At 40.6% G+C, this 23645-nt stretch overlaps 1 pseudogene; it reads left to right on the top strand.

Moving 5' to 3' along the window:
* The window catches only part of LOC116828152 (uncharacterized), a 29735-nt pseudogene extending 6611 nt beyond the window's left edge, over positions 1 to 23124 (top strand).
* The last annotated feature ends 521 nt before the right edge of the window (positions 23125 to 23645 follow it).

The raw sequence follows: 23645 nt of genomic DNA, 5'->3' as shown, positions 1-23645 counted from the left end.
AATCCTGTTCCCAGTGAAGTGATAAGCACTGGCTTGAGAAGAGCTACCAAAATTTACGCCATCTGAGAATCTGGCCACTTGTTCATAAGATGAGCTGGCTGAAACTCAGAATTTCCATTCCACAGGAACTTTTGACATTTCAAAATATCTGAAATTCTGAAATGTTCTGTTTTGAAAAAGTCAAACTGTTTCCATTCATGTTTTTTCTAAAAAAAAACAACCGCCAACCAACCAACCAAAAAAAAAACAAAAAACCCACAGGGCAGTGGAGCCTGACTGTATGGGACACCTAAGAATCCTCTGCCTGGGTTCTATTGGAACTTCATTGACACCAAACTGTCTCTGCAGATCATTTTGATTTTCACAAATCAGCAAATTCTGACTAAAAATGTGTCACTGGAATTTGTCTAACCACTTTTATTGTGAAACCTGACAGTGCTATATCAATATCTAATGTATATCTACAGTTATATATATATTATTATGATTTATAAATGTGAATAATATTCTTATTTCCCTAGGTTAGTGGTATAACATTTTAAAAAATATTTTTCTCTTAATATTTGTTTTCTTCCATTATTTATTTCAATTCTTTATATAGTTTTTTTTCAGTGAATCCCTCTGGCTATTTGGTAAATATACTGTTGTAAAGATAAATATTTTTGGAGAGAGTGCGTAACAGATAGAAGAACATGCTGGGTCAGACCAATGATTAATCTAGCCCAGTATCGTGTCTTCTGACAGTGGCTGGTGCCAGATGCTTCAGAGGGAATGAACAGAACAGGGCAAATTTGAGTGACCCATCCCCTGTTGTCCAGTCCCAGCTTCTGGCAGTCAGAGGACTAGGAACACCAAGGCAATCTTCACTAATAGCCTTTGATGGACCATTAACGTATTTAATTCTTTTTTCAACCCATTTATAATCTTCATCTTCAATAATGAGTTCCACAAGTTAACTGTGCATTTTGTGAAGAAGTACTTCCTTATGTTTCTTTTAAACCTTCTGCCTATTCATTTAATTGGGTTATCCCTGGTTCTTGTGTTATATGAATGGGTAAACAACACTTCTTTTTTCACTTTCTCCACACAATTCAAGATTTTATAGCTCTTTATCATATTCCTCTTTAGTTGTCTCTTTTCTAAGATGAACAGTCCCAGTCTTTTTAATCTCTCCTCATAAGGAAGCTGGTCCGTGCCCCTAATAATTTTTGTTGCCCCTCTCTGTACTTTTTCCAGTTCTAATATATCTTTTTTTGAGATGTGTCAACCAGAACTGTACATAGTATTCAAGGTGTGAGCATACCATAGATTTATATAATGGCATTATGATATTTCTTGTCAATATTTTTCCCTTTCCTAATGGATCCTAACTTTCTGTTAGTTTTTTTTTTTTTACTGCTGCTACACATTGAGCAGATGTTTTCAGAGAACTATTCATGATAACTTCGAGATCTGTTTCTTGAGTGGTAACACCTACTTTAGACTCCATCATTTTGTATGTATAGTTGGGAATATGTTTTCTAATGTGCATTACTTTGCACTAATCAACATTGAATTTCACCTGCCATTTTGTTGCCCAGTTTTGTAAGACCCCTTTGTAATTCTTCAGACAGCTTTGTACTCAGGTATCTTGAGTAATTTTGTATTGTCTGCAAACTTTGCCACCTCACTGTTTATCCCCTTTTATAGCTCATTTATATATATATTGAGCAGCACAGGTCTCCGTACATATCCTTGGGGACCCTGATATTTACCTCTTTCCACTATGAAAACTGACCCTTTAGTCTTACCCTTTGTTTCCTATCTTTTAACAAATTACTGATACTTATCCCATGACTGCTTACTTTGCTTAAGAGCCTTTGGTGTGAGATCTTGTCAAAGGGTTTCTGGCTTATCCTTGTCCACTTCCTAGTAAACTCCCTCAAAGAATTATAATAAATTGATGAGGCATGATTTCCCTTTACAAAAGCCAGGCTCAATCTTTCCCAACATACCGTGTTCATCTATGTGTCTGATAATTTTGTCCTTTTCTATAGTTTCAACCAAGTTGCCTGATGCTGAAGTTAAGCTTAGTGGCCTTATAATTTCCGGGATCACCTCTAGAGCCTTTTTTTAAAAAGCAGCATTCTGTTTCCTGTCCTCCAGTCATCTGGTACAGAAGCTCATTTAAGCAATTGGTTATGTACCACAGTTTGTAGTTCTGCAATTTCATATTTGGGTTATTTCAGAACTCCTGGGTGAATACCATCGGTTCTGGTGACTTATTACTTTCTAATTTATCAGTTTGTTCCAAACCCTCCTCTTCTGATGCCTCACTCTGGTACAGTTCCTCAGATTTGTCACTTAAAAAGAATGGCTTAAGTGTGGGACTCTCCCTCACATCCTCTGCCGTGAAGACCAATGCAAAGAATTAATTTAACTTCTCCACAATGGTCTTGTCTTCTTTTAATGCTCCTTTAGCACCTCAATCATCCAGTGGCCCCACTGATTGTTTTGCAGGCTTCCTGCTTCTAATGTACTTAAAATTTTTTTTTGATGTCAGTTTTTGTGTCTTTTGCTAGTTGCTCTTCAAATTCTTTTTTGGCCTGCCTCATTATACGTTTACTTGACTTGCCAGTGTTTATGCTCCTTTCTGTTTTCCTCAGTAAGATTTTCCTTCCAATTTTTAAAAGATATACGGTAATTTTTCTTCTAACCACCTCTTTTTGTCATGGTGGCATTTTTTTGGTCCTCTTACTTTTTTAAAATTTTGGATATACATTTAGCGTGAACTTTTATTATGGTGTTTGCAAGCATTTCATTCTTATGACAGTTTCTTTTAATTTCCCTTTAACTGACTTCCTTTGTCATTTTCCTTGCTACAAGGGTATTAAATTTAATTACATTATAGAATTATAGAATCATAGACTATCAGGGTTGGAAGGGACCTCAGGAAGTCATCTAGTCCAATCCCCTGCTCAAAGCAGGACCAATTCCCAACTAAATCATCCCAGTCAGGGCTTTGTCAAGCCTGACCTTAAAAACCTCTAAGGAAGGGATTCTACCACCTCCCTAAGTAACCCATTACAGTAGTTCACCACTCTCTGAATAAAAAGGTTTTTCCTAATATCCAACCTAAACCTCCCCCACTGCAACTTGAGACCATTACTCCTTGTTCTGTCATCAGGTACCACTGAAAACAGTGTAGATCCATCCTCTTTGGAACCCCCTTTCAGGTAGTTGAAAGCAGCTATCAAATCTCCCCTCATTCTTCTCTTCTGCAGACTAAACAATCCCAGTTCCCTCAGCCTCTCCTCATAAGTCATGTGCTAACCCCTAGGTCCTTTTCTGCAGAACTGCTGCCTAGCCATTCGGTCCCTAGTCTGTAGCAGTGCATGGGATTCTTCCGTCCTAAGTGCAGGACTCTGCACTTGTCCTTGTTGAACCTCATCAGATTTCTTTTGGCCCATCCTCTAATTTGTCTAGGTCCCTCTGTATCCTATCCCTACCCTCCAGCGTATCTACCACTCCTCCCAGTTTAGTGTCATCTGCAAACTTGCTGAGAGTGCAGTCCACGCCATCCTTCCTCCAGATCATTAATGAAGATATTGAACAAAAAACGGCCCAGGACCGACCCTTGGGGCACTCCACTTGAAACCGCTGCCAACTAGACATGGAGCCATTGATCACTACCATTGAGCCCGACGATCTAGCCAGCTTTCTATCCACCTTATAGTCCATTCATCCAGCCCATACTTCTTTAACTTGCTGGCAAGAATACTGTGGGAGACCATATCAAAAGCTTTGCTAAAGTCAAGGATAACACATCCACTGCTTTCCCTCATCCACAGAGCCAGTTATCTCCTCATAGAAGGCAATTAGGTTAGTCAGGCATGACTTGCCCTTGGTGAATCCATGCTGACTGTTCCTGATCACTTTCCTCTCCTCTAAGTGCTTCAGAATTGATTCCTTGAGGACCTGCTCCATGATTTTTCCAGGGACTGAGGTGAGGCTGACTGGCCTGTAGTTCCCCGGATCCTCCTCCTTCCCTTTTTTTAAAGATGGGCACTACATTAGCCTTTTTCCAGTCATCCTGGACCTCCCCCATTCGCCATGAGTTTTCAAAGATAATGGCCAATGGCTCTGCAATCACATCCGCCAACTCCTTTAGCACCCTCGGATGCAGCGCATCCAGCCCCATGGACTTGTGCTCGTCCAGTTTTCTAAATAGTCCTGAACCACTTCTTTCTCCACAGAGGGCTGGTCACCTTCTCCCCATACTGTGCTGCCCAGTGCAGCAGTCTGGGAGCTGACCTTGTTTGTGAAGACAGAGGCAAAAAAAATCATTGAGTACATTAGCTTTTTCCACATCCTCTGTCACTAGGTTGCCTCCCTCATTCAGTAAGGGGCCCACACTTTCCTTGACTTTCTTCTTGTTGCTAACATACCTGAAGAAACCCTTCTTGTTACTCTTAACATCTCTTGCTAGCTGCAACTCCAAGTGTGATTTGGCCTTCCTGATTTCACTCCTGCATGCCTGAGCAATATTTTATACTCCTCCCTGGTCATTTGTCCAATCTTCCACTTCTTGTAAGCTTTTTTTGTGTTTAAGATCAGCAAGGATTTCACTGTTAAGCCAAGCTGGTCGCCTGCCATATTTACTATTCTTTCTACACATCGGGATGGTTTTTCCTGCAACCTCAATAAGGATTCTTTAAAATACAGCCAGCTCTCCTGGACTCCTTTCCCCTCATGTTATTTTCCCAGGGGATCCTGCCCATCAGTTCCCTGAGGGAGTCAAAGTCTGCTTTTCTGAAGTCCAGGGTCCGTATTCTGCTGCTCTCCTTTCTTCCTTGTGTCAGGATCCTGAACTCGACCATCTCATGGTCACTGCCTCCCAGGTTCCATCCACTTTTGCTTCCCCTACTAATTCTTCCTGTTTGTGAGCAGCAGGTCAAGAAGAGCTCTGCCCTAGTTTGGTTCCTCCAGCACTTGCACCAGGAAATTGTCCCCTACACTTTCCAAAAACTTCCTGGATTGTCTGTGCACCGCTGTATTGCTCTCCCAGCAGATATCAGGTGATGATTAAAGTCTCCCATGAGAACCAGGGCCTGCGATCTAGTAACTTCTGCTAGTTGCCGAAGAAAGCCTCATCCACCTCATCCCCCTGGTCTGGTGGTCTATAGCAGACTCCCACCACGACATCACCCTTGTTGCTCACACTTCTAAACTTAATCCAGAGACTCTCAGGTTTTTCTGCAGTTTCATACTGGAGCTCTGAGCAGTCATACTGCTCTCTTACATACAATGCAACTCCCCCACCTTTTCTGCCCTGCCTGTCCTTCCTGAACAGTTTATATCCATCCATGACAGTACTCCAGTCATGTGAGTTATCCTCCTTCCCCGGTGAACTTAGTTTAAAGCCCTCCTCACTAGGTTAGCCAGCCTGCTTGCGAAATGCTCTTCCCTCTCTTCGTTAGATGGAGCCCGTCTCCGCACTAGCACTCCACCTTCTTGGAACACCATCCCGTGGTCGAAGAATCCAAAGCCGCTTCTCTCCGACACCACCTGCGTAGCCATTCGTTGTGGTCACATTTCTACTGGTACATTTGTAGCTTAACTGGCATGCTACTTTCTGATGTAAATTTTTCCTGGAGCGATACAGAGGTTTGGCTTGTTCATGTAATCACAATTGAATATGCAACACAAATAAACTCTCTCATAGTGCATGCTGTAATACATCATAGAATTCATAAAATGTAAGGCTGGAAGGGACCTTGAGAAATCATCAAGTCCAGTCCCTGGCACTGAGCAGGACAAGTAAACCTATACCATTCATGATAGGTATTTGTCCACCTGTTCTTAATCCAAGTAATGGGGATTTCACAACCTCTGTTGGAACCTATTCCCAGAGTGTAACTGTGTTTAGAATTCAGAAAGTTGGCAAGTAAAGCAGGGCAGTTACTTCATGTGTGTTGCATACTTATGTTACTGCACCTAAAATGACATTAGCTTTTTTCACAACTGCTTCACATTGTTGACTCTCATTACATTTGTTATCCACTATAATCCCAGATGCTTTTCAGCAGTACTACCATCTGTTCAGTTATTCCCCATTTTGTAGTTATACAGTTTGATTTTTTTCCTAAGTGCAGGACTTTGCCCTTGCCTTTGCTGAATTTAATCTTGTTCATTCCAGACCAATTCTCTAATTTAGCAAGGTTGTTGTTTGAATTCTAATCCTGTCCCTGAAAGTTGCTTACAGCTCCTCCCAAATTGGATGTCATCCACAAATTTCATAAGCATACTCATCAACTCCCATTATGCAAGTCATTAATGAACATATTGACTAGTACTAGACCCAGCACTGACCTACATGGGACCTCACGTTAGTGTGACAGACCCCAGACAGTGGAGTACAGGAGTCTGCGTAGAGGGCAAATATACTGGTCACTGGATGAGTAGTTTTTCTGTTCCTGAGTGCCCAGAACAGGGCTGCACTGGAGTAATCAGCAACCTGCTAGAACCAATTAAGGCAGACAGGCAGATTAGAACACCTGCAGCCAATCAAGGCAGACTAATCAGGGCACCTGGGTTTAAAAAGGAGCTCACTTCAGTTTGGGGTGTGCCAAGAGTGTGAGGAGTGCTGGAGCAAGAAGGCGCAAGGAGCTGAAGAGTGAAAGGGTGTGCTGCTGGAGGACTAAGGAGTACAAGCATTATCAGACACCAGGAGGAAGGTCCTGTGGTGAGGATAAAGAAGGTGTTTGGGGAGGCCATGGGGAAGTAACCCAGGGAGTTGTAGCTGTCATGCAGCTGTTACAGGAGGTACTATAGACAGCTGCAATCCACAGGGTCCTGGGCTGGAACCCGGAGTAGAGGCGGGGCTTGGGTTCCCCCAAACCTCCCAACTCCTGATCAGACACAGGAGAGTTGACCCAGAGACTGTGGGTTCCACCAGAGGGGAAGATCACTGAGGTGAGCAAATCTGCCAATAAGCGCAGGACCCACCAAGGTAGAGGAGGAACTTTATCACACTAGATATACTCTCCCAGTTTGATAGCAAAACATTGATAATTACCCTTGGATTACACTCTTTCAACCAGTTATTCGCCAACTTTATAGTAATTTCACCTAGATCACATTTCGCTAGCTTCCTTATAAGAAGCTCATGCCATTTCCTGATTTGTATGTCTTAGATTTAACACATTTGACAACAAGCTGTTTGGAATTAATGATATGGAAGCTGAGCGCATGGATCCTCAACAAAAGTTACTCCTGGAATGCACATACAGAGCACTGGAGGATGCAGGAGTCACGATGGAACGTGTCAGTGGCAGCAAAACAGGGGTTTTTGTTGGTAAGCTCACAGTCTAGTGGTGAACCAATTCATAAATTTAGCATCTTGGAAAACAGTGCACATTTCCATATACTTTACATAGTTATCTAACATTATTAATTTAATGATGGAATATCTAAAGCTACCATGCTCTGAACAATGCTGCATAGTGTATGTTATAAACAGCTGACATTGTCTAATGAATTCATTGTATTGGTCATTGTTACATAAATCACAAACAGCACTGCCTGGCTGAGGGGGATGGACATTGTGCTCTCCGGATGGAGGTAGTAGTGTGGAAGCTTCCCTTGTACTCCTGATGACTCTGGCAGCCTTTTGCCTCCAGCTTCTGGTGCTCCAGCTGGTCGTACTCCTCTCTCTTCCCACTGCCTGGCTGTATGTCCACACGATCAGCAACACGGCCCCTTTCCCCTCATCTACCTGCTCACAGCAAGTCTATTGGGAGTGCAGCTCTTGCTCTTGCCTCACTCAACCCAATATCTCTTAAGCCAGCTAAGTTCTGCTTGGCCACACGGGATGGGGATGGTTCTTATAAGGCCTCACTGCCCTGCTCAGGGCTGTGTCAATATCGAGCACTAATGCCTGGGCTACACAAGAAAGTTGTGCTGGTTTCACTAAAGGTGTGATTTTAAAACCCAGTCAGTTAAAATAGTTCAAAAGATTCCACAGACTCTGTTTCAGTTTTAAACAAGGTTTATTTTGGTTTAGTTTAAGTTAATTAGGAATCCATTTAAGTTAAATCAAAATAGGGGTTTGTCCTAGTGTCACTGAATCAGTTTAGAATCACACTTTTAGTTAGACCACTGCAACTTTCTCCTGCAGACGAGGCCTTCATGTTGTTTAATACCTTCAGACAAATTTCAAATGTTAAATATGTAGCTAAGGAGTAAAATCCTGGCCCCACTGAAGTCAATGGGAGTTTTGCCATTGACTTCAGTACAGCCAGGATTTCACTCTAGGTGCTGATGTAGGGTGGCACATGATAAAACTACAAGAGCAAAGAACACCACTAGGTTTGTATCTGATCATATGTTTTAATCTCTCTCGCTAACATGAAGCATGTCTGCTGTTTTTACAGGTCTTATGAACCGAGACTATGAGATCATCACAAGCAGAGCAGTAACTGAAATAAACCATTATGATGGGACTGGGCTAGCAGTAAGCATAGCTGCTAACAGACTTTCATACACTTTTAATCTGACTGGACCATCACTTTCCATCGATACTGCCTGCTCATCATTTCTTTTTGCTTTGCATTATGCCTCGCAAGCAGTTAAACAAGGTACTGGGACTAAAAGTAAATAAGAAAATAAATTAGGGATGATACTGTAGTTAAGTTACTAAGGTATATATGTGCAGTGTCTCACTGGAATTTGACTAATGTTACAGCTGGTAAGGGCTAAAACCATTTGTTTTTTGCCATTACCAAAATGAAAGTTTTCATCTTCAGTTCCACCAGAACAGATTACAGAGCTTTATACCACCTGTGACAGCCAACAGCAATTGTCAAACAATATCACTGATTTTTGGCACCCATAAAAGATGTAAGCCTTTGTTAGTGTCTGCCATTCTTTCAAATCACATTATCATGATTCATGAAGGGGTGGATGTTTTTTGTTTTTGTAAAAGACCAAGAGTGTTTACTCTCTCAATGGCTTCTATTAATATGCTGCTGTCTACTCAAGCCCATTCCAAACATTGAGAATTTTACCATCTGTTGGGTTTCAGGGCCTGAAAGTTTGAATATGTCTATGCACTTTCAGTGAGTCAGTTCTGTTTTTATAATTTCTCTGCAAGTTCTATCATTTTATCACTAATGGGCAATGTTAACAATTCCAAATATTACTACAGCGTATTAATGTAAATCTGTAGAGATGCACAGAAGATGGAAAACAGTCACACATTTCTTTTACCACAGGAGATTGTGAAGCAGCTCTGTGTGGAGGAGTGAACTGCATTATAGATCCCCGCACCTTCGTATCTCTGAGTAAAGCAAAAATGATCTCTCCTGAGGGGATGAGTATGCCCTTTACTAAAAAGGCAAATGGTTATGGAAGGGGAGAAGGCTGCGGTGTTCTTTTACTGAAGCCACTAAAAAAGGTAGGTTCATTTTCACAGAGCTTGCAAAAATAAGATTTCCAGATAACCAGGAGTGTGCAATTCCCATTCTAATATGTCCTCTTATGGGAGGACATATTCACAACTCTGGACTCTTCTACTGTGAGGTTAATATCCAGGGCTTAAATATTTAGGCACTCGTCTTTGTGTAAGAAAAAAAAGTACATTGAACAGTTAAATAAGTGTTCTATCTGCTCTTGCTTTTGTGGTATTCCTTATATTGTAAAAATCCCAAATAATACCATACATCAATTCCTTCTTCTGAAACAGGCACTAGAAGACCACAGCAGAATATGGGGAGTTATAAACATCAGTGCAGTCAATCAGAATGGTAGATCCGTGACTCCAATCACAAGACCATCTCAGACAGCACAGGAAAAATTACTACGCAGCATTTATCTGACTCATGTTGACCCATCAGTTGTGCAGTATGTTGAAGCACATGGCACAGGAACTCCTGCTGGAGATTCTACAGAAGCAGAGAACCTAGGTAGCATCATTGGTAATAACAGATCTCCTACAATGCCTGTTCTAAAGATTGGTTCTGTTAAAGGGAATGTTGGCCATGCTGAATCAGCTGCTGGGGCAGCTGCATTAATTAAAGTTCTTTTAATGATGCACCATGAAACGATTGTTCCATCTTTGCATTACAGAGAGGATATTAGTAGCATAAATACAGAGAAATTAAATCTATCAATTCCAACGACTGTAGAAAAATGGGAAGAGTCGAGAGAATTTGGAAGAGTAGCTGGTGTCAACTGTTTTGGATTTGGGGGAACCAATGCCCATGTTGTTGTCAGACAGTTCAAGCAAACACAGGTTCTTCCCTCTTTTAAACGACCGATTGAATTATTTGTACTCTCTGCGGCTTCAGGCAAATCCCTCAAATTGACAATGGAAGACACAGCGGAGCAGTTAAACATAAGCAACTCAGTAACTCTCCCAAATCTGGCCTATACATCTGCCTGTAGAAGAAGCCATGTAAATTACAAGTACAGAAAAGCATTTGTTAATGGATTCTCTCTGAGGATATCCCAGCGGCACCCTGTAGTTTCAGACTTTGGAGGAATCGCAATGTAACTGATATATGTGAAAACAAGCAAATTGACTGGAACTACATGTAGACGCGTTTTGTTGGATGACCTCTGAGAGACAGCATCATATACATAATGCTCTGTTTGATGCAGAACGAGAGGCTGTTGAGGGTGCGGACTGCTCAACTTTTTATGAAGCTAACACTCATACAAACTGGCTGGGCAAGCACCAGAATCGTACGGGGCGTCCTTGACATCAAGGTGAAAGAAAGCAAATTCCGCCGTCAGTTGTCATGACCATAGGACAGTTTTAGGGGAAAGCACCTAGAGTCATTGTGTTTTGTAATATGGAGCATAACATGTGTGGACACACCGACTTCAGCTGGACTGATATATCATACTACAGAGTGATTTCATGCATACTGTCTATCGTTAGGGTAACATTGCCGAAACCATTTGCCCGGAAATGACCCAAATACATTTCAGTATATTGGACCCACAAATTTACAAAGAGACAAGAGTCACGCAAAGGAATATCCAATGTAAGTCTTTGGCTAGTCATCAAATGTAGATGGGAAATAACAGAATTTAAGCAAAAGTGACAGAGTTCCCAACCAAAGTGGTGACACATTTAGCTAGAGAGGTATAGAGATGGAAAACCATCAGTCTGACCTCAAAATCTGTAAGTTTGTGGGTGGCAAATGAATGACGCACGAGCACAAAAAATGTCTCTCGAGTAAGTTAGCAGTCTACAAGAAGTCACAGGTACAGTAACAGAACAACAGAAGAAATGGTAATCATCTTAACCGGATTTGTTGTGTGCATGACGAACCTGCATAGTTAAGTTCCAGAAATCACATTTACAGATGATTGACATACTCTTCCCATAACACTGGACACTCAGCTTAGCAGATTTATTGTAAAGTACGAAGGACAGGATCATCCAGAAATTTGGATTCATCAAGGAAGAATTTACACTTCGGAAATCAGACGCACACCATTAAAATGGTGGATTACAGTCAACTTCAAAGTCTCTCAGAACTCAGAGACATCACTTTATACACTACAGATCCTTACAAAGTGAAATTTATCTGCTGAATAGCCATAATACCATTACTGCTCAGCTAGCAAATCACAATGTTGAAGTTCAAAGGATAAGTATGCATCCTTCAGAACGATTTTCCGGTTAGCGTTTCAGCTGTAACTTGGAATACATGTATTGGAATTCATATGCAATAGACAAACATAAGCTTTAGCTCTGGACTCAGTGGCACAGTAACTGCGAGTAGGCAGTGAAGTGAAAAAGTTAAGGTGGGAGATCATGTGGCATTCATGTTATCCGGTTTTGCTATGTCGTGAGAGTCATGGTTCCAGGGACAGTTTTGTTCAACATCCGAGAATTTTCATGCTTAGAAATGTACCCCTATGTGGTGTCATACTTTATGAGGCTACATGAGTAAATTGTAATACGCAAAAAGTTACCCATTTGCCAAGAGCTATGCAAATTGACACAGTGGGACTTTAGGCATTATTTTCTACTGACCAGAAAGTCAGTGTTATGCAAATGTGCTCAGCTCTGACAGCACAGGATGCGGGCTGTGGAACATACTTGCAAAACCTAATCTCGATGAGTGGAAGTCTAAATCGGTGTAATGCCCTTGTTTATTTCCTCCAGTAACGATGGAATGTCCTAGACGGTTTAGTCTATCTTTCGATTCTCCGGAGACCTTCTTTTAGTACATGAGTAATCAGTGAGTCGTAATGTTTCATACCTAATTGAAGTGATCAAGCAAGATATCCGGTTCATGACTGAATACGATCAGTAGTCACAAATGTTTTCTGTACTTTGAATTTACATGGCTTCTTCTACGGCAGATGTATGGCGATTTGGGAGAGTTATGAGTTGCATTTGTTTAACTGCTCCGCTGTGTCTTCCATTGTCAATTTGAGGATTTGCATCTTGAAGAGCAGAGAGTACAAATATTCATCGGTCGTTTAAAGAGGCGGAAGAACTGTGTTTTGCGTTGAACTGTCTCGCACCACAATGGGCATTGGTTCCCATCCAAACATTGAACAGCTACTCTTCAAATTCTCTCGGACTTTGCCATTTTTTCGTGGTTGGAATTTGATGATTTAATTTCTCTGTATTTATGTACTATTCCTCTTGGGTAATGCAAGATGGACAATCGTTTCATGGTTTGCTTCATTAAGAACTTTATTATGCAGCTGCCCGGCAGTGATTCAGCATGGCAATTCCTTTAACAGAACCAATCTTATGAACAGGCTTTTAGGATCTGTTTTTCCATGATGCTACTAGGCTCTCTGTTCTGTTAGGACTTCAGAGAGTTCTGTGCATTTGTGCTTCAATACTGCAGATGATGGGTCAACTGTCAGATAATGCTACGTTAGTAAACTTTTCCTGTGCTGTTTGAGATGGTTTGTGATTGAGGTTCACAGTCTTCCACTCTGATTTAGTTTGCACTGATGTGTGCTATAATCCCCTATTCTGTATTTAGTCTTTCTTGAGTCTGTTTTCAAAAAAGGAAAAATATATTGTCATTTGGGATTGTTTACAAATAGAAGAAGGATCAAGGGCGACAGAAATTCTGTTTAACTGTTAATGTACCTTTCTTTATATGTAATGAATATATTTAGCGCTTTGGATTATTAACCTCCAGTGAGAGTCCAGAGTTGTGATCATCTCCTAAGGAGGACATATTAGAGATGGAATTTGCCACTCCTTGGTTATCTGGAATCTTGATTCTTTGCAGCTCTGGAAAAGGAACCTACCTTTTTTAGTGGTTTAGTAAAAGACACCGCAGCTTCTCCTTCCATAATATTTGCCTTTTTAGTAAAGGGCTAGCTTGATCCTTCAGGGAGATCATTTTTGCTTTACTCAGGAGATCGAAGGTGGGGGATCTCTGATGCGTTCACTCGCTGCACACAGAGCTGCTTCACATCTCGATGGTGAAAAGGAAATTGTGTGACTCCATCGGCTCTAGCAGATTTACTAATACGCGTGAGAAATGGATTGTTAACATGCCTTAGTGATAAAATGATAGACTTGCAGAGAATTATTAAAGAACTGACCGACTGAAAGTTGCATTCGGACTATTCAAACTTTCAGGCTGAAGCCAACAGATGGTAAATTCTCAATGTTTGGAATGGGCTTGATGGTGAGGCGCAGCATATAATAGAAGCATTGAGGGTAAATACTCTGTCTTTTCAAAACAAAAACATCACCCCTTCTGATCTGAGTAATGTGATTTTGAACGAATTGGCAGACTACAGCGCTTCATCTTGTGAGTTGTGCAATCTTGTGATACTTGGTGACGTGGATAGATTGAGCTGTCACCGGTGCGTATAAAAGCTCTGTATCTAAGTATATAGGTGGAATGAGATGAAACTTTCATTTGGTAATGGCAAAATGTTGGGTGCGCCTGGGTGACTAGTCAATTCCGGTGAGGACATTGCACATAAATACCTGGTAACTTACTACGTTCATCCCTAATTTATTTTTTATTTACTTTTAGTCCAGTTACCTTGGTTAACTGCTGCGAGGGCGTGAATGCCCAAAGCAAAAAGAATGACTGAGAGGCCAGTATCGTGGAAAGTGGATGGTCAGTCAGGTATTTATAAGTGTATGAAGATCTGTTAGCAGCTATTGCTTTGATGCTAGCCAGTCCTATACATGGTTTATTTCAGTTACTGCTTGTTGTGATGATTCATGTTCGGGTTCTAAGACCTGTAAAGCAGATGTTTGTTAGCGAGAGGATTATTCTCTCTTTGACGAACATATCCAGACAATATACTCCTATCCATCCTCTCTCTCCTTTCCACCCTACAACACCACAACACGAAAGCACCTTGCCGACCTCTGCTCCTGGAATTTGGTCACCGTATACTGGAATTATGTGTAAGGGAGCCAAACAACGATCTAATACCCCCATCACTCTATTTCTTTGTACCACTTCTAACTTAACTAAACTTGTACTCACTAAAATCATCTCTCTTTGTAATTAATCTTATATATTTAATCAAACTAATCCAGTGTTGTGAATGGTTTGGGTAAACTCCATTAAGGTGAAATTGCTGTATTACCCCTTAGAGGGCAACAGACCTAATATACGGCCTATCAAAGAGAAGTCCGGCAGGAAGAACAAAATATTTAGGAATCCCAGGACTGGAAATGTAGTGAGTCCCTGCAATTGGTAAACAAGGCGGTAAAGTCAGAGTTTGACTGAGCGTGCTGGCAGTTGCAGCATACACAGAAAACCAGGGTATAACCTGCATGCATTTTCGTTGTGAGGCCCGTTGGTGCGCAGCAGCAAAGCATTGTAGCTCCCAGTTCAGGGCAGGAAGTGACACACCCCCCATTGATCTGGATTGCACTGCAGAATGAACTCAAACTTCATGCTGCTGGAAAAAAAAAATTAAATCTGACGAGTGACTAGCAATTGGTGTTGCTGTCACAGGAACCAAGAGCAAAAGTTCATTGTGTCACTTGGTAATGTAAAATGCAAATGCTTTAGTCCGTACACCTGGATATTAGTCAAATTCTAGTACTGACCTATATACCTTAGCAGTTAATTGCGTAGCAACTCCTATTAATGCTTATTTACTTTTTAGTCCCAGAACCTGTTAACTCTGCAGGCGTAATGCAAGCAAAACAGATCTCTCTCAACACAAAAAAAAAACGAAATAATAAGAAACAACGGAGAGAGGAAAAGAAGAGAGTTTTGCTGCATACGCCTCGAAAGCAGTTAACCAAGGTACGGACCTAAAGAATAAAGCAAAATAAATTAGGATGCTCAGCAAAGTTAAACTGCTCACGTTATAAGGTACGTACTAGAGAATTGACTATATCACAGCGGTAAGGACTAAAAGCATTCCATTTTAACCATACCAAAGTGACTTGCCCCAGACTCTTTGCACTCTTGATTTCCTGTGACAGGCAACACACCAATTGCTAGTCACTCTCACTGATTATCAGCAGCCAGAAATGTTTGAGTTATGACATTCTGCAGTGCAATCCAGATCAATGAGGGGGTTGTGTAACTTCCTGCCCTGTAACCTGGGATGCCTCACAATGCTTTTGCTGCTGCAGCACCCAACCTGGGCCCCTCACAAACAGAAAAATAGCATGCAGGTTCATACCTGGTTGTCTGTGTATAGCTGCAACTTGCCAGCGAGCTCCAGTCACACTCTGACTTCTACCAAAGCCATTGTTTACCACATTGCAGGGGGGACTCCACTACAATCCCAGTCAACCTGGATTTTCCCTAAAAAAATATTTGTTTCTTCACTGCCCAGACTTCTCTTGATAGTCCAGATATATTAGGTTCTGTTGCCCTCTAAGGGGATCAAACATACAGCAATTTACCACTTAAATTAATGGGGAGTTACCCAAAAAACCATTCAAAACACTGATTAGTTTTTTGATTAAATAATAAAATAAGTATATTTAATACAAAGAGAGAGATTTTAATGAGTACAAGTTTAAGCATTAAAGTTAGAAGTAGTTACAAAAGAAATAGAGATAAACATTTAACAAACTAGACTGATTCAAGGGTGAAGTCCCTTACCACATAATTCCAGTAATATCGCTGACCAAAATCTCACCACGATCTGCCCCAAAGGTCTATTCTTTTGTCTTCTTAGGGGTGAAGGAGAAGAGAGATGGATAAGGAGGGATAACTGAGATGTTTTTGCTTTGGGATATTATAGTTCAGTCACCCTTTGAAAGGCATTTTCCCTGAGGTTTTTCCCTTCTAGACAAAGTTCATTCTTGATGTGAAGAAGGAAACAAGGAGTCTCATCATGAAAGACATTTCATGCTATTGTTTGATAAAAAGCAAATTTCCTTCTCCTGCCTTACTGCCTCAAGGATCCAGTTTTACTACTTATCTGTAAAGTGAGGTAAACACACATTTCCTGTGTTTTAAGAGAGGACCTACTTGACCAGTTCTGCCTAACTGGGCTATGTGGGCTTGAACATGTGCCACAACCAATATTCTTGGGGCATTCATAAAACTTTACATATAAGGTTGCTACCTAAATTTCACCATGATATTATTGACTCATGAATTATTAGTTCAAATGATACCTCACAAGGCATATTTGCACAAAGATTATTACAATAGTGTGTAGGGTGTGAACATGGGGATGCATTTGTCAAAAAAGCTTTCCATTTTAGGAACTTGTGAAATTGTTTAGTATCTGCCATTCTGCCCTATCATACTATCATGATTCATGGAGCGTTGAGGTGGTTTTTTTATTTTATTTTTTTAGACGAAGAATGTTTACTACCTCACTGACTTCTACTAATATTCTGCTGTTCTGCTCAGGCCAATTCCAAACACTGAGAATTTTACCATCTGTTGGGTTCAGCCCTGAAAGTCTGAATATGTCTAAGAACTTTCAGTGGTCAATTCTGTTTTTATAATCTTCCATAAATTCTTTCATTTTATCAGCAATGGTAATGCTGTCAATTCAGTTTATTACTACAGCGTGTTAATGTAAATCTGTAGAGATGTACAGAAGATGGAAAACAGTCACACATTTCTTTTATCACAGGAGATTGTGAAGCGGCTCTGTGTGGAGGAGTGAACTGCATTATAGATCCCCCGCACCTTCGTATCTCTGAGTAAAAGCAAAAATGATCTCTCCTGAGGGGATGGGTATGCCCTTTACTAAAAGGCAAATGGTTATGAAGGGGAGAAGGCTGCGGTGTTCTTTTACTGAAGCCACTAAAAAAGGTAGGTTCATTTCACAGAGCTTGCAAAAATAAGATTTTCCAGATAACCAGGAGTGTGGCAATTCCCATTCTAATATGTCCTCTTATGGGAGGACATATTCACAACTCTGGACTCTTCTACTGTGAGGTTAATATCCAGGCTAAATATTTAGGCACTCGTCTTTGTGTAAGAAAAAAAAGTACATTGAACAGTTAAATAAGTGTTCTATCTGCTCTTGCTTTTGTGGTATTCTATATATTGTAAAAATCCCAATAATACCATACATCAATTCCTTCTTCTGAAACAGGCACTAGAAGACCACAGCAGAAGATATGGGGAGTTTATAAACATCAGTGCAGTCAATCAGAATGGTAGATCCGTGACTCCAATCACAAAACCATCTCAGACAGCACAGGAAAAATTACTACGCAGCATTTTATCTGGACTCATGTTGACCATCAGTTGTGCAGTATTTGAAGCACATGGCACAGAACTCCTGCTGGAGATTCTACAGAAGCAGAGAACCTAGGTAGCATCTGTTCATTGGTAATAACAGATCTCCTACAATGCCTGTTCTAAAGATTGGTTCTGTTAAAGGGAATGTTGGCCATGCTGAATCAGCTGCTGGGGCAGCTGCATTAATTAAAGTTCTTTTAATGATGCACCATGAAACGATTGTTCCATCTTTGCATTACAGAGAGGCTATTAGTAGCATAAATACAGAGAAATTAAATTTATCAATTCCAACGACTGTAGAAAAAATTGGAAGAGTCGAGAGAATTTGGAAGAGTAGCTGGTGTCAACTGTTTTGGATTTGGGGGAACCAATGCCCATGTTGTGTCAGACAGTTCAAGCAAACACAGGTTCTTCCCTCTTTTAAACGACCGATTGAATTATTTGTACTCTCTGCGGCTTCAGGCAAATCCTCAAATTGACAATGGAAGACACAGCGGAGCAGTTAAACATAAGCAACTCAGTAACTCTCCCAAATCTGGCCTATACATCTGCCTGTAGAAGAAGCAATGTAAATTACAAGTACAGAAAAGCATTTGTTACAAACTCTCTTCGACATTTACAGCAACAAGTTGCATTAGCAACTAAAACAGAAATAACTCCGTCAAAGATGACTCCACAACTAGTTTTTGTGTTCTGTGCTAATGGAGTAAATTTCAAAGGGATCTGCAAGACATTATTGAGTTCAGAGCGTATTCAGAGAATAAATGTAAAGAAATAAAAGGTTATTTCAGCAATATGTACCCATCAGCCTCCTGGATTTAACGGAAGGTGAATGTGAGGATTTCTCCAGGCCAGAAATTGCCCAGCCATTGCTTTTACTCTCCAGGTAGCCTTAACTTCTCTTCTGAAACACTGGGGAATTAGCCCGTGGCTGCTGTTGGCCATTCAGTTGGAGAAGTTGCTGCCGCCCATTATGGAGGGTTTCTTTCCCTTGAAGATGCCGTCAAAGTATTTTTTTCACAGGAGTAGGTTACAGGCGAAGGTTACCGGAGGCAGAATGTTGGTAGTTGGTAACGTCCCTGTTTCAAGAAGTATCAGAAACCCTTGGCCTGTATTCTGGAAGGTGTGCATTGCACTTTTAACAGCCTTCTTCTTGTACCTTGTCTGGAGATGCAGACTCTGTGAGTGCCCTTCAGAAAGAACTAGCTCTAGTGTTCAGCAAGAGAGACATATTTCTTCATGTTTTACATGTCCAGCTGCATACCCAGCCACATGATGGATCCAATAATAAAGGAGATGTGGAGCATTTACATATTTAGAAAAACAGAAGCCGGAAATTGAAGTGACTTTCAACACTGACGGGAAGGTTGCTTCTGCAGATGATTTCACTACAGGCAAGTTCTGGGCCCGACATGCTCGAGATCCTGTTGCTTTCACACAGGCCATAGTGACTTCAGCTAAAGAAAAGGATAATGTTGTGTTGTTGAAATAGGCCAGGAAGAGCATACAGAGGTATATAATGGAAACGCTAGCAAAGAAACTAGAGTCTGTCCTCCTTGCAAACTGAAAAAGAATATCAGACTCTTCTAGCCTTGCAGGGAATTTGTTTTGAACTGGATATAATCCTGGACTGGCATCACTTTTATGAAGGGTATCAAAGTATTCCAGCAGCATTTCCCAGGTACCAGTTTGATCGTAAGAAGCTAATGACCTATTTGGACATCCATCAACAAGCAAATCGAAGAGCTGTAAACTCAAATCATCCTTTGATTTACAGTTTGAACAACGACAACACCCGAATTCAAAGCCTAGTGTCCCAGGCATTAACACCCTATTTGTATGAGCACAAGAACAATGGTGTTGCTTTAGTTCCAGTGCATTTTTTGCAGAGCTCGGTTTGGCATCTGTGATGAGTAGCTCGAGTCCAAAAGTGCCTTTAAGTACTTGTCAGATTAGTATCTATTTTTGGCACCATGTGTTTTTAAACAAAAATTACCATGTTTTAAAGATAGAATTGGCATCACAAAAAAATGTGACAGATTTCAAAATCCTGTCATCCTCAGCTGCAGTTTATGCATCAGGACAAATTACCAAGAAGTCTGAAGCTGCAGTGGAAGAAAACAGCATCTCCTTTCAAGACATCTTTCAAAGGTGTAAATCAGTAGTTACAGCCAATGAGGTGTATGAAAACACTATCTCAGGTTGGATTTCAATATGGTCCACGTTCAGGACAGTTAAGTGATGTTTTTATTGTGAAGAGCTAAAGGAAGCTATAACCACCATAAAGGTGAACAGAGAGACAAGAGAAGAGATGTCTGACTACTGTATCCATCCAGTGCTGTTAGACTGTTTCTACAGATGACCACTTCATGACGACAACAACTTTCCAGACCAGAGCAGCTTTCCTTCTGGCATAGGCAGCCTTGTAGTTTTTCAGACCTTGGAGGAGGAAATGATAAATATTTGAAAACAAGCAAATCGACTGCTGAAACTACTTAGAGGTTTGATGCTTGCAGATAAACATGGCTCTGTTTGGCAGAAACTGAAATGTTTGGATCACTTTTATGAAGCCAACATCCCCCGAGACAATGACTTTGCTCTTTGAAAATAAGTGGAAAGAAATATTCCGCTCAGACCATAGAAGTTTAGGGAGCACCCAGTTCATTGTCATTGTGTCCTCTGACAAACTTGAATAAGCCTCCAGCACTCAAAAAATAACTTACAGAGTGATTCGAGATATGTACTATTAGAACCCCCTTCGACATTTACACCAACAAGTTGCATAGCACTAAAACAGAAATAACTCCGTCAAAGATGACTCCACAACTAGTTTTGTGTTCGTGCTAATGGAGTAAATTTCAAAGGGATCTCAAACATATTTGAGTTCAGAGCAGTATTCAAATAAAAATGTAAAGAAATAGAAAGTTATTCAGCAATATTACCCATCAGCCTCCTGATTAACGGAAGGTGAATTGAGGATTTCTCCAGCAAAATTGCCCACTCTTTTTACTTCTCCCAGTAGCCTTAACTTCTCTTCTGAAAACACTGGGGAATTAAGCCCGTGCTGCTGTTGGCCATTCAGTTGGAGAAGTTCTGCCCCATTGGGAGGTTTCTTTCCCTTAAGATGCCGTCAAAGTATTTTCACAGGAGTAGGTACAGGCGAAGGTTACCGGAGGCAGAATGTGGTAGTGGTAACCGTCCTGTTCAAGAAGTATCAGAACCCTTGGCCTGTATTCGGGAAGGTGTCATTGCAGCTTTTAACAGCCCTCTTCCTGTACTTGTCGGAGATGCAGACTCTGTGATGCCCTTCAGAAAAACTAGCTCAAGTGTTCAGCAAGAGAGACATATTCTTCATGTTTACATGTCCAGCTGCATACCACAGCCACATGATGGATCCAATATAAAGAGATGGTGAGCATTACAATATTTGAAAAACAGAAGCCAAATGAAGTATTTCAACACTGACTGGAAGGTGCTTCTGCAGATGATTTCACTACAGGCAAGTTCTGGGCCCGACATGCTCGAGATCTTGCTTTCACACAGGCCATAGTGACTTCAGCTAAAGAAAAGGATAATGTTGTGTTGGTTGAAATAGGCCCAGGAAGAGCATACAGAGTAATAATGGAAACGCTAGCAAAGAACTAGAGTTCGTCCTCCTTGCAAACTGAAAAAGAATATCAGACTCTTCTAGCCTTGCAGGATTTGTTAACGGATATAATCCTGACTGGCATCACTTTTATGAAGGGTACAAAGTATTCCACAGCATTTCCCAGGTACCAGTTTGATCGTAAGAAGCTAATGACCTATTTGAACATCCATCAACAAGCAAATCGAAGAGCTGTAAACCCAAATCATCCTTGATTTACAGTTTGAACAACGACAACACCCAATTCAATGCCTAGGTCCCAGGCTTAAAACCTATATAGAGCACAAAACAATGGTGTGCTTTAGTTCCAGTGCATTTTTGCAGAGCTCGGTTGGCATCGTGATGAGTAGTCTCAGAGTCCAAAAGTGCCTTTAAGTACTTCAGATTAGTATCTATTTTTGGCACCTGTGTTAATTCAGTATCTTTCAGAAAGCATCTCTGAAGCAGTCCCTAAGGGCTGTCCACAGATGGATCAAATCAATGCAAATGAAACAATTTAAAAACCTATCATATTCTGTTTTTCAGCAGAATGAGTACTTTGAAAGTACAAACACTGCCACGACCTCCTATTTCACCTGCAAATCTATCCCACTGGCTGTGCTGAAAGGGGATGTGGAGACCAACAGGATTTCAGACATACCAGTATATGAAGCAGAGAAGAAAATGTTTAAGCAGAATGCGGTTTACATAGTGGCAGGGGGGCTCACTGGGCTTGGATTTGAAACTGTGAAATTTATAGCCCAGAATGGAGGGGGCTGTATTGCAATACTTTCAAGGAGCAATCCAAGCAGTGAGAAACAAGAAGAAATCAAGGCTTTGCAAAATCAGAGTGAAGGGAGCAGAATAGTCAGTTTGCAGTGTAATGTTATTTCTAGCTCTCAGGTTGAGAAAGCTATGAGTTCAATTGACAAAATCTTTCCAAAGAGCCCAATCAAAGGTGTATTCCATAGTGCTGTGGTTTTGCATGATGGATGTCTTGAAGCTCTGAACTTATCTCACTTTGAGAAAGTGTTAAGTCCCAAAGTTGCAGGGGTAATAAATCTCCACCGGGCTACCAGAGGGCAGGAACTCGACTATTTTGTGTGTTACTCCTCTGTGACTTCATTTCTTGGAAATTCAACACAAGCAAACTATGCTGCTGCTAATTCTTTCCTGGATGTTTTCTGCCACTACAGGAGGAATTGTGGACTTTCAGGACAATCCATTAATTGGGGTGCCTTGAATCTTGGCTTATTGGTAAATCAAAACAAGATTCAAAATATTTTGGAATCCAAAGGCATAGATATTCTGCAGGTACATGAAATTTATGAATATCTTAAAAAAATTTTAATTCTGAATAATCCTCAGCAAGCTGTAGTAAAATTAAATTTTGGAACGCTAAGCAATCATGTTCTTTCTCGAATAGCATCACTCAAAAGTCGCTTCCGTACACTCATTTCAGAAGAATTCGGCAGCAAGCTCGAGCTATCTGAACAAGGAACCCCTCAGAATTTATCTCCAGTCAATTCTGAAGATTATATCACCTCTCTGGTGAGTCATCTTAGTAGTACAAATGTGAGTGATCTTACAATGAACACATCACTTGCATCACTGGGCATGGACTCTATGTTAGCCATGACGCTACAGAATCGTATCTTTCATGATAGAAGGGTGGAGATCCCCCTTGTGAAACTACTTGATCCTCACACAACTATGTCAAGTTTAGTACGACTTTTAGAAGAAAGTTCTAATGAACGTGGGTCACTTGAGAAAACAACTCATGTAGCAGAAAGTATTGATGATGGAAGCTGGTTATAGGAACCCATTTCATGTAGTAATTTGGTAACTTTGGAATTACTAGGACCCTAGTGATTTTTCAAAATAATCATCATACTCTTTGGGTAGAGTAAAGCTTTGAATTATAATAAGTTAGTTCTTTACCACCAAACCAGCTTAGTTTTGGTACTGCACTCATACCTTCTCTGTGCAGCACACATTTTTTTGTTAACTTGTATTAGTAAAAATACAGTAAATGTATATACATCTTTATTTTGCAGATTTGTATATGAGATAAAATGTAAGTAAACTGTATATTTTTTCTGTTTGGATATTAATGAATAATAGATTGAGCTGCATCTTAAATTATGAATATACTAAAATAAAACAAAACAATATCTTAGCAATTGTTTTGTGATTTATATTATTACTTGCCTATTACATATGTTGTTTATGAATACATATCATTTCCGTTCAAATGAAGAAATGCTTTGCATGATGCTAACACATATTGTTTGTAGTGTTGTAGCCACCTTGGTCCCAGGATACACCAGGCTTGTCTT

This window comes from Chelonoidis abingdonii, chromosome 2, assembly GCF_003597395.2.
Source record: "Chelonoidis abingdonii isolate Lonesome George chromosome 2, CheloAbing_2.0, whole genome shotgun sequence".
NCBI lineage: Eukaryota > Metazoa > Chordata > Testudines > Testudinidae > Chelonoidis > Chelonoidis abingdonii.
This window is presented reverse-complemented; position numbering and strand designations above follow the sequence as displayed.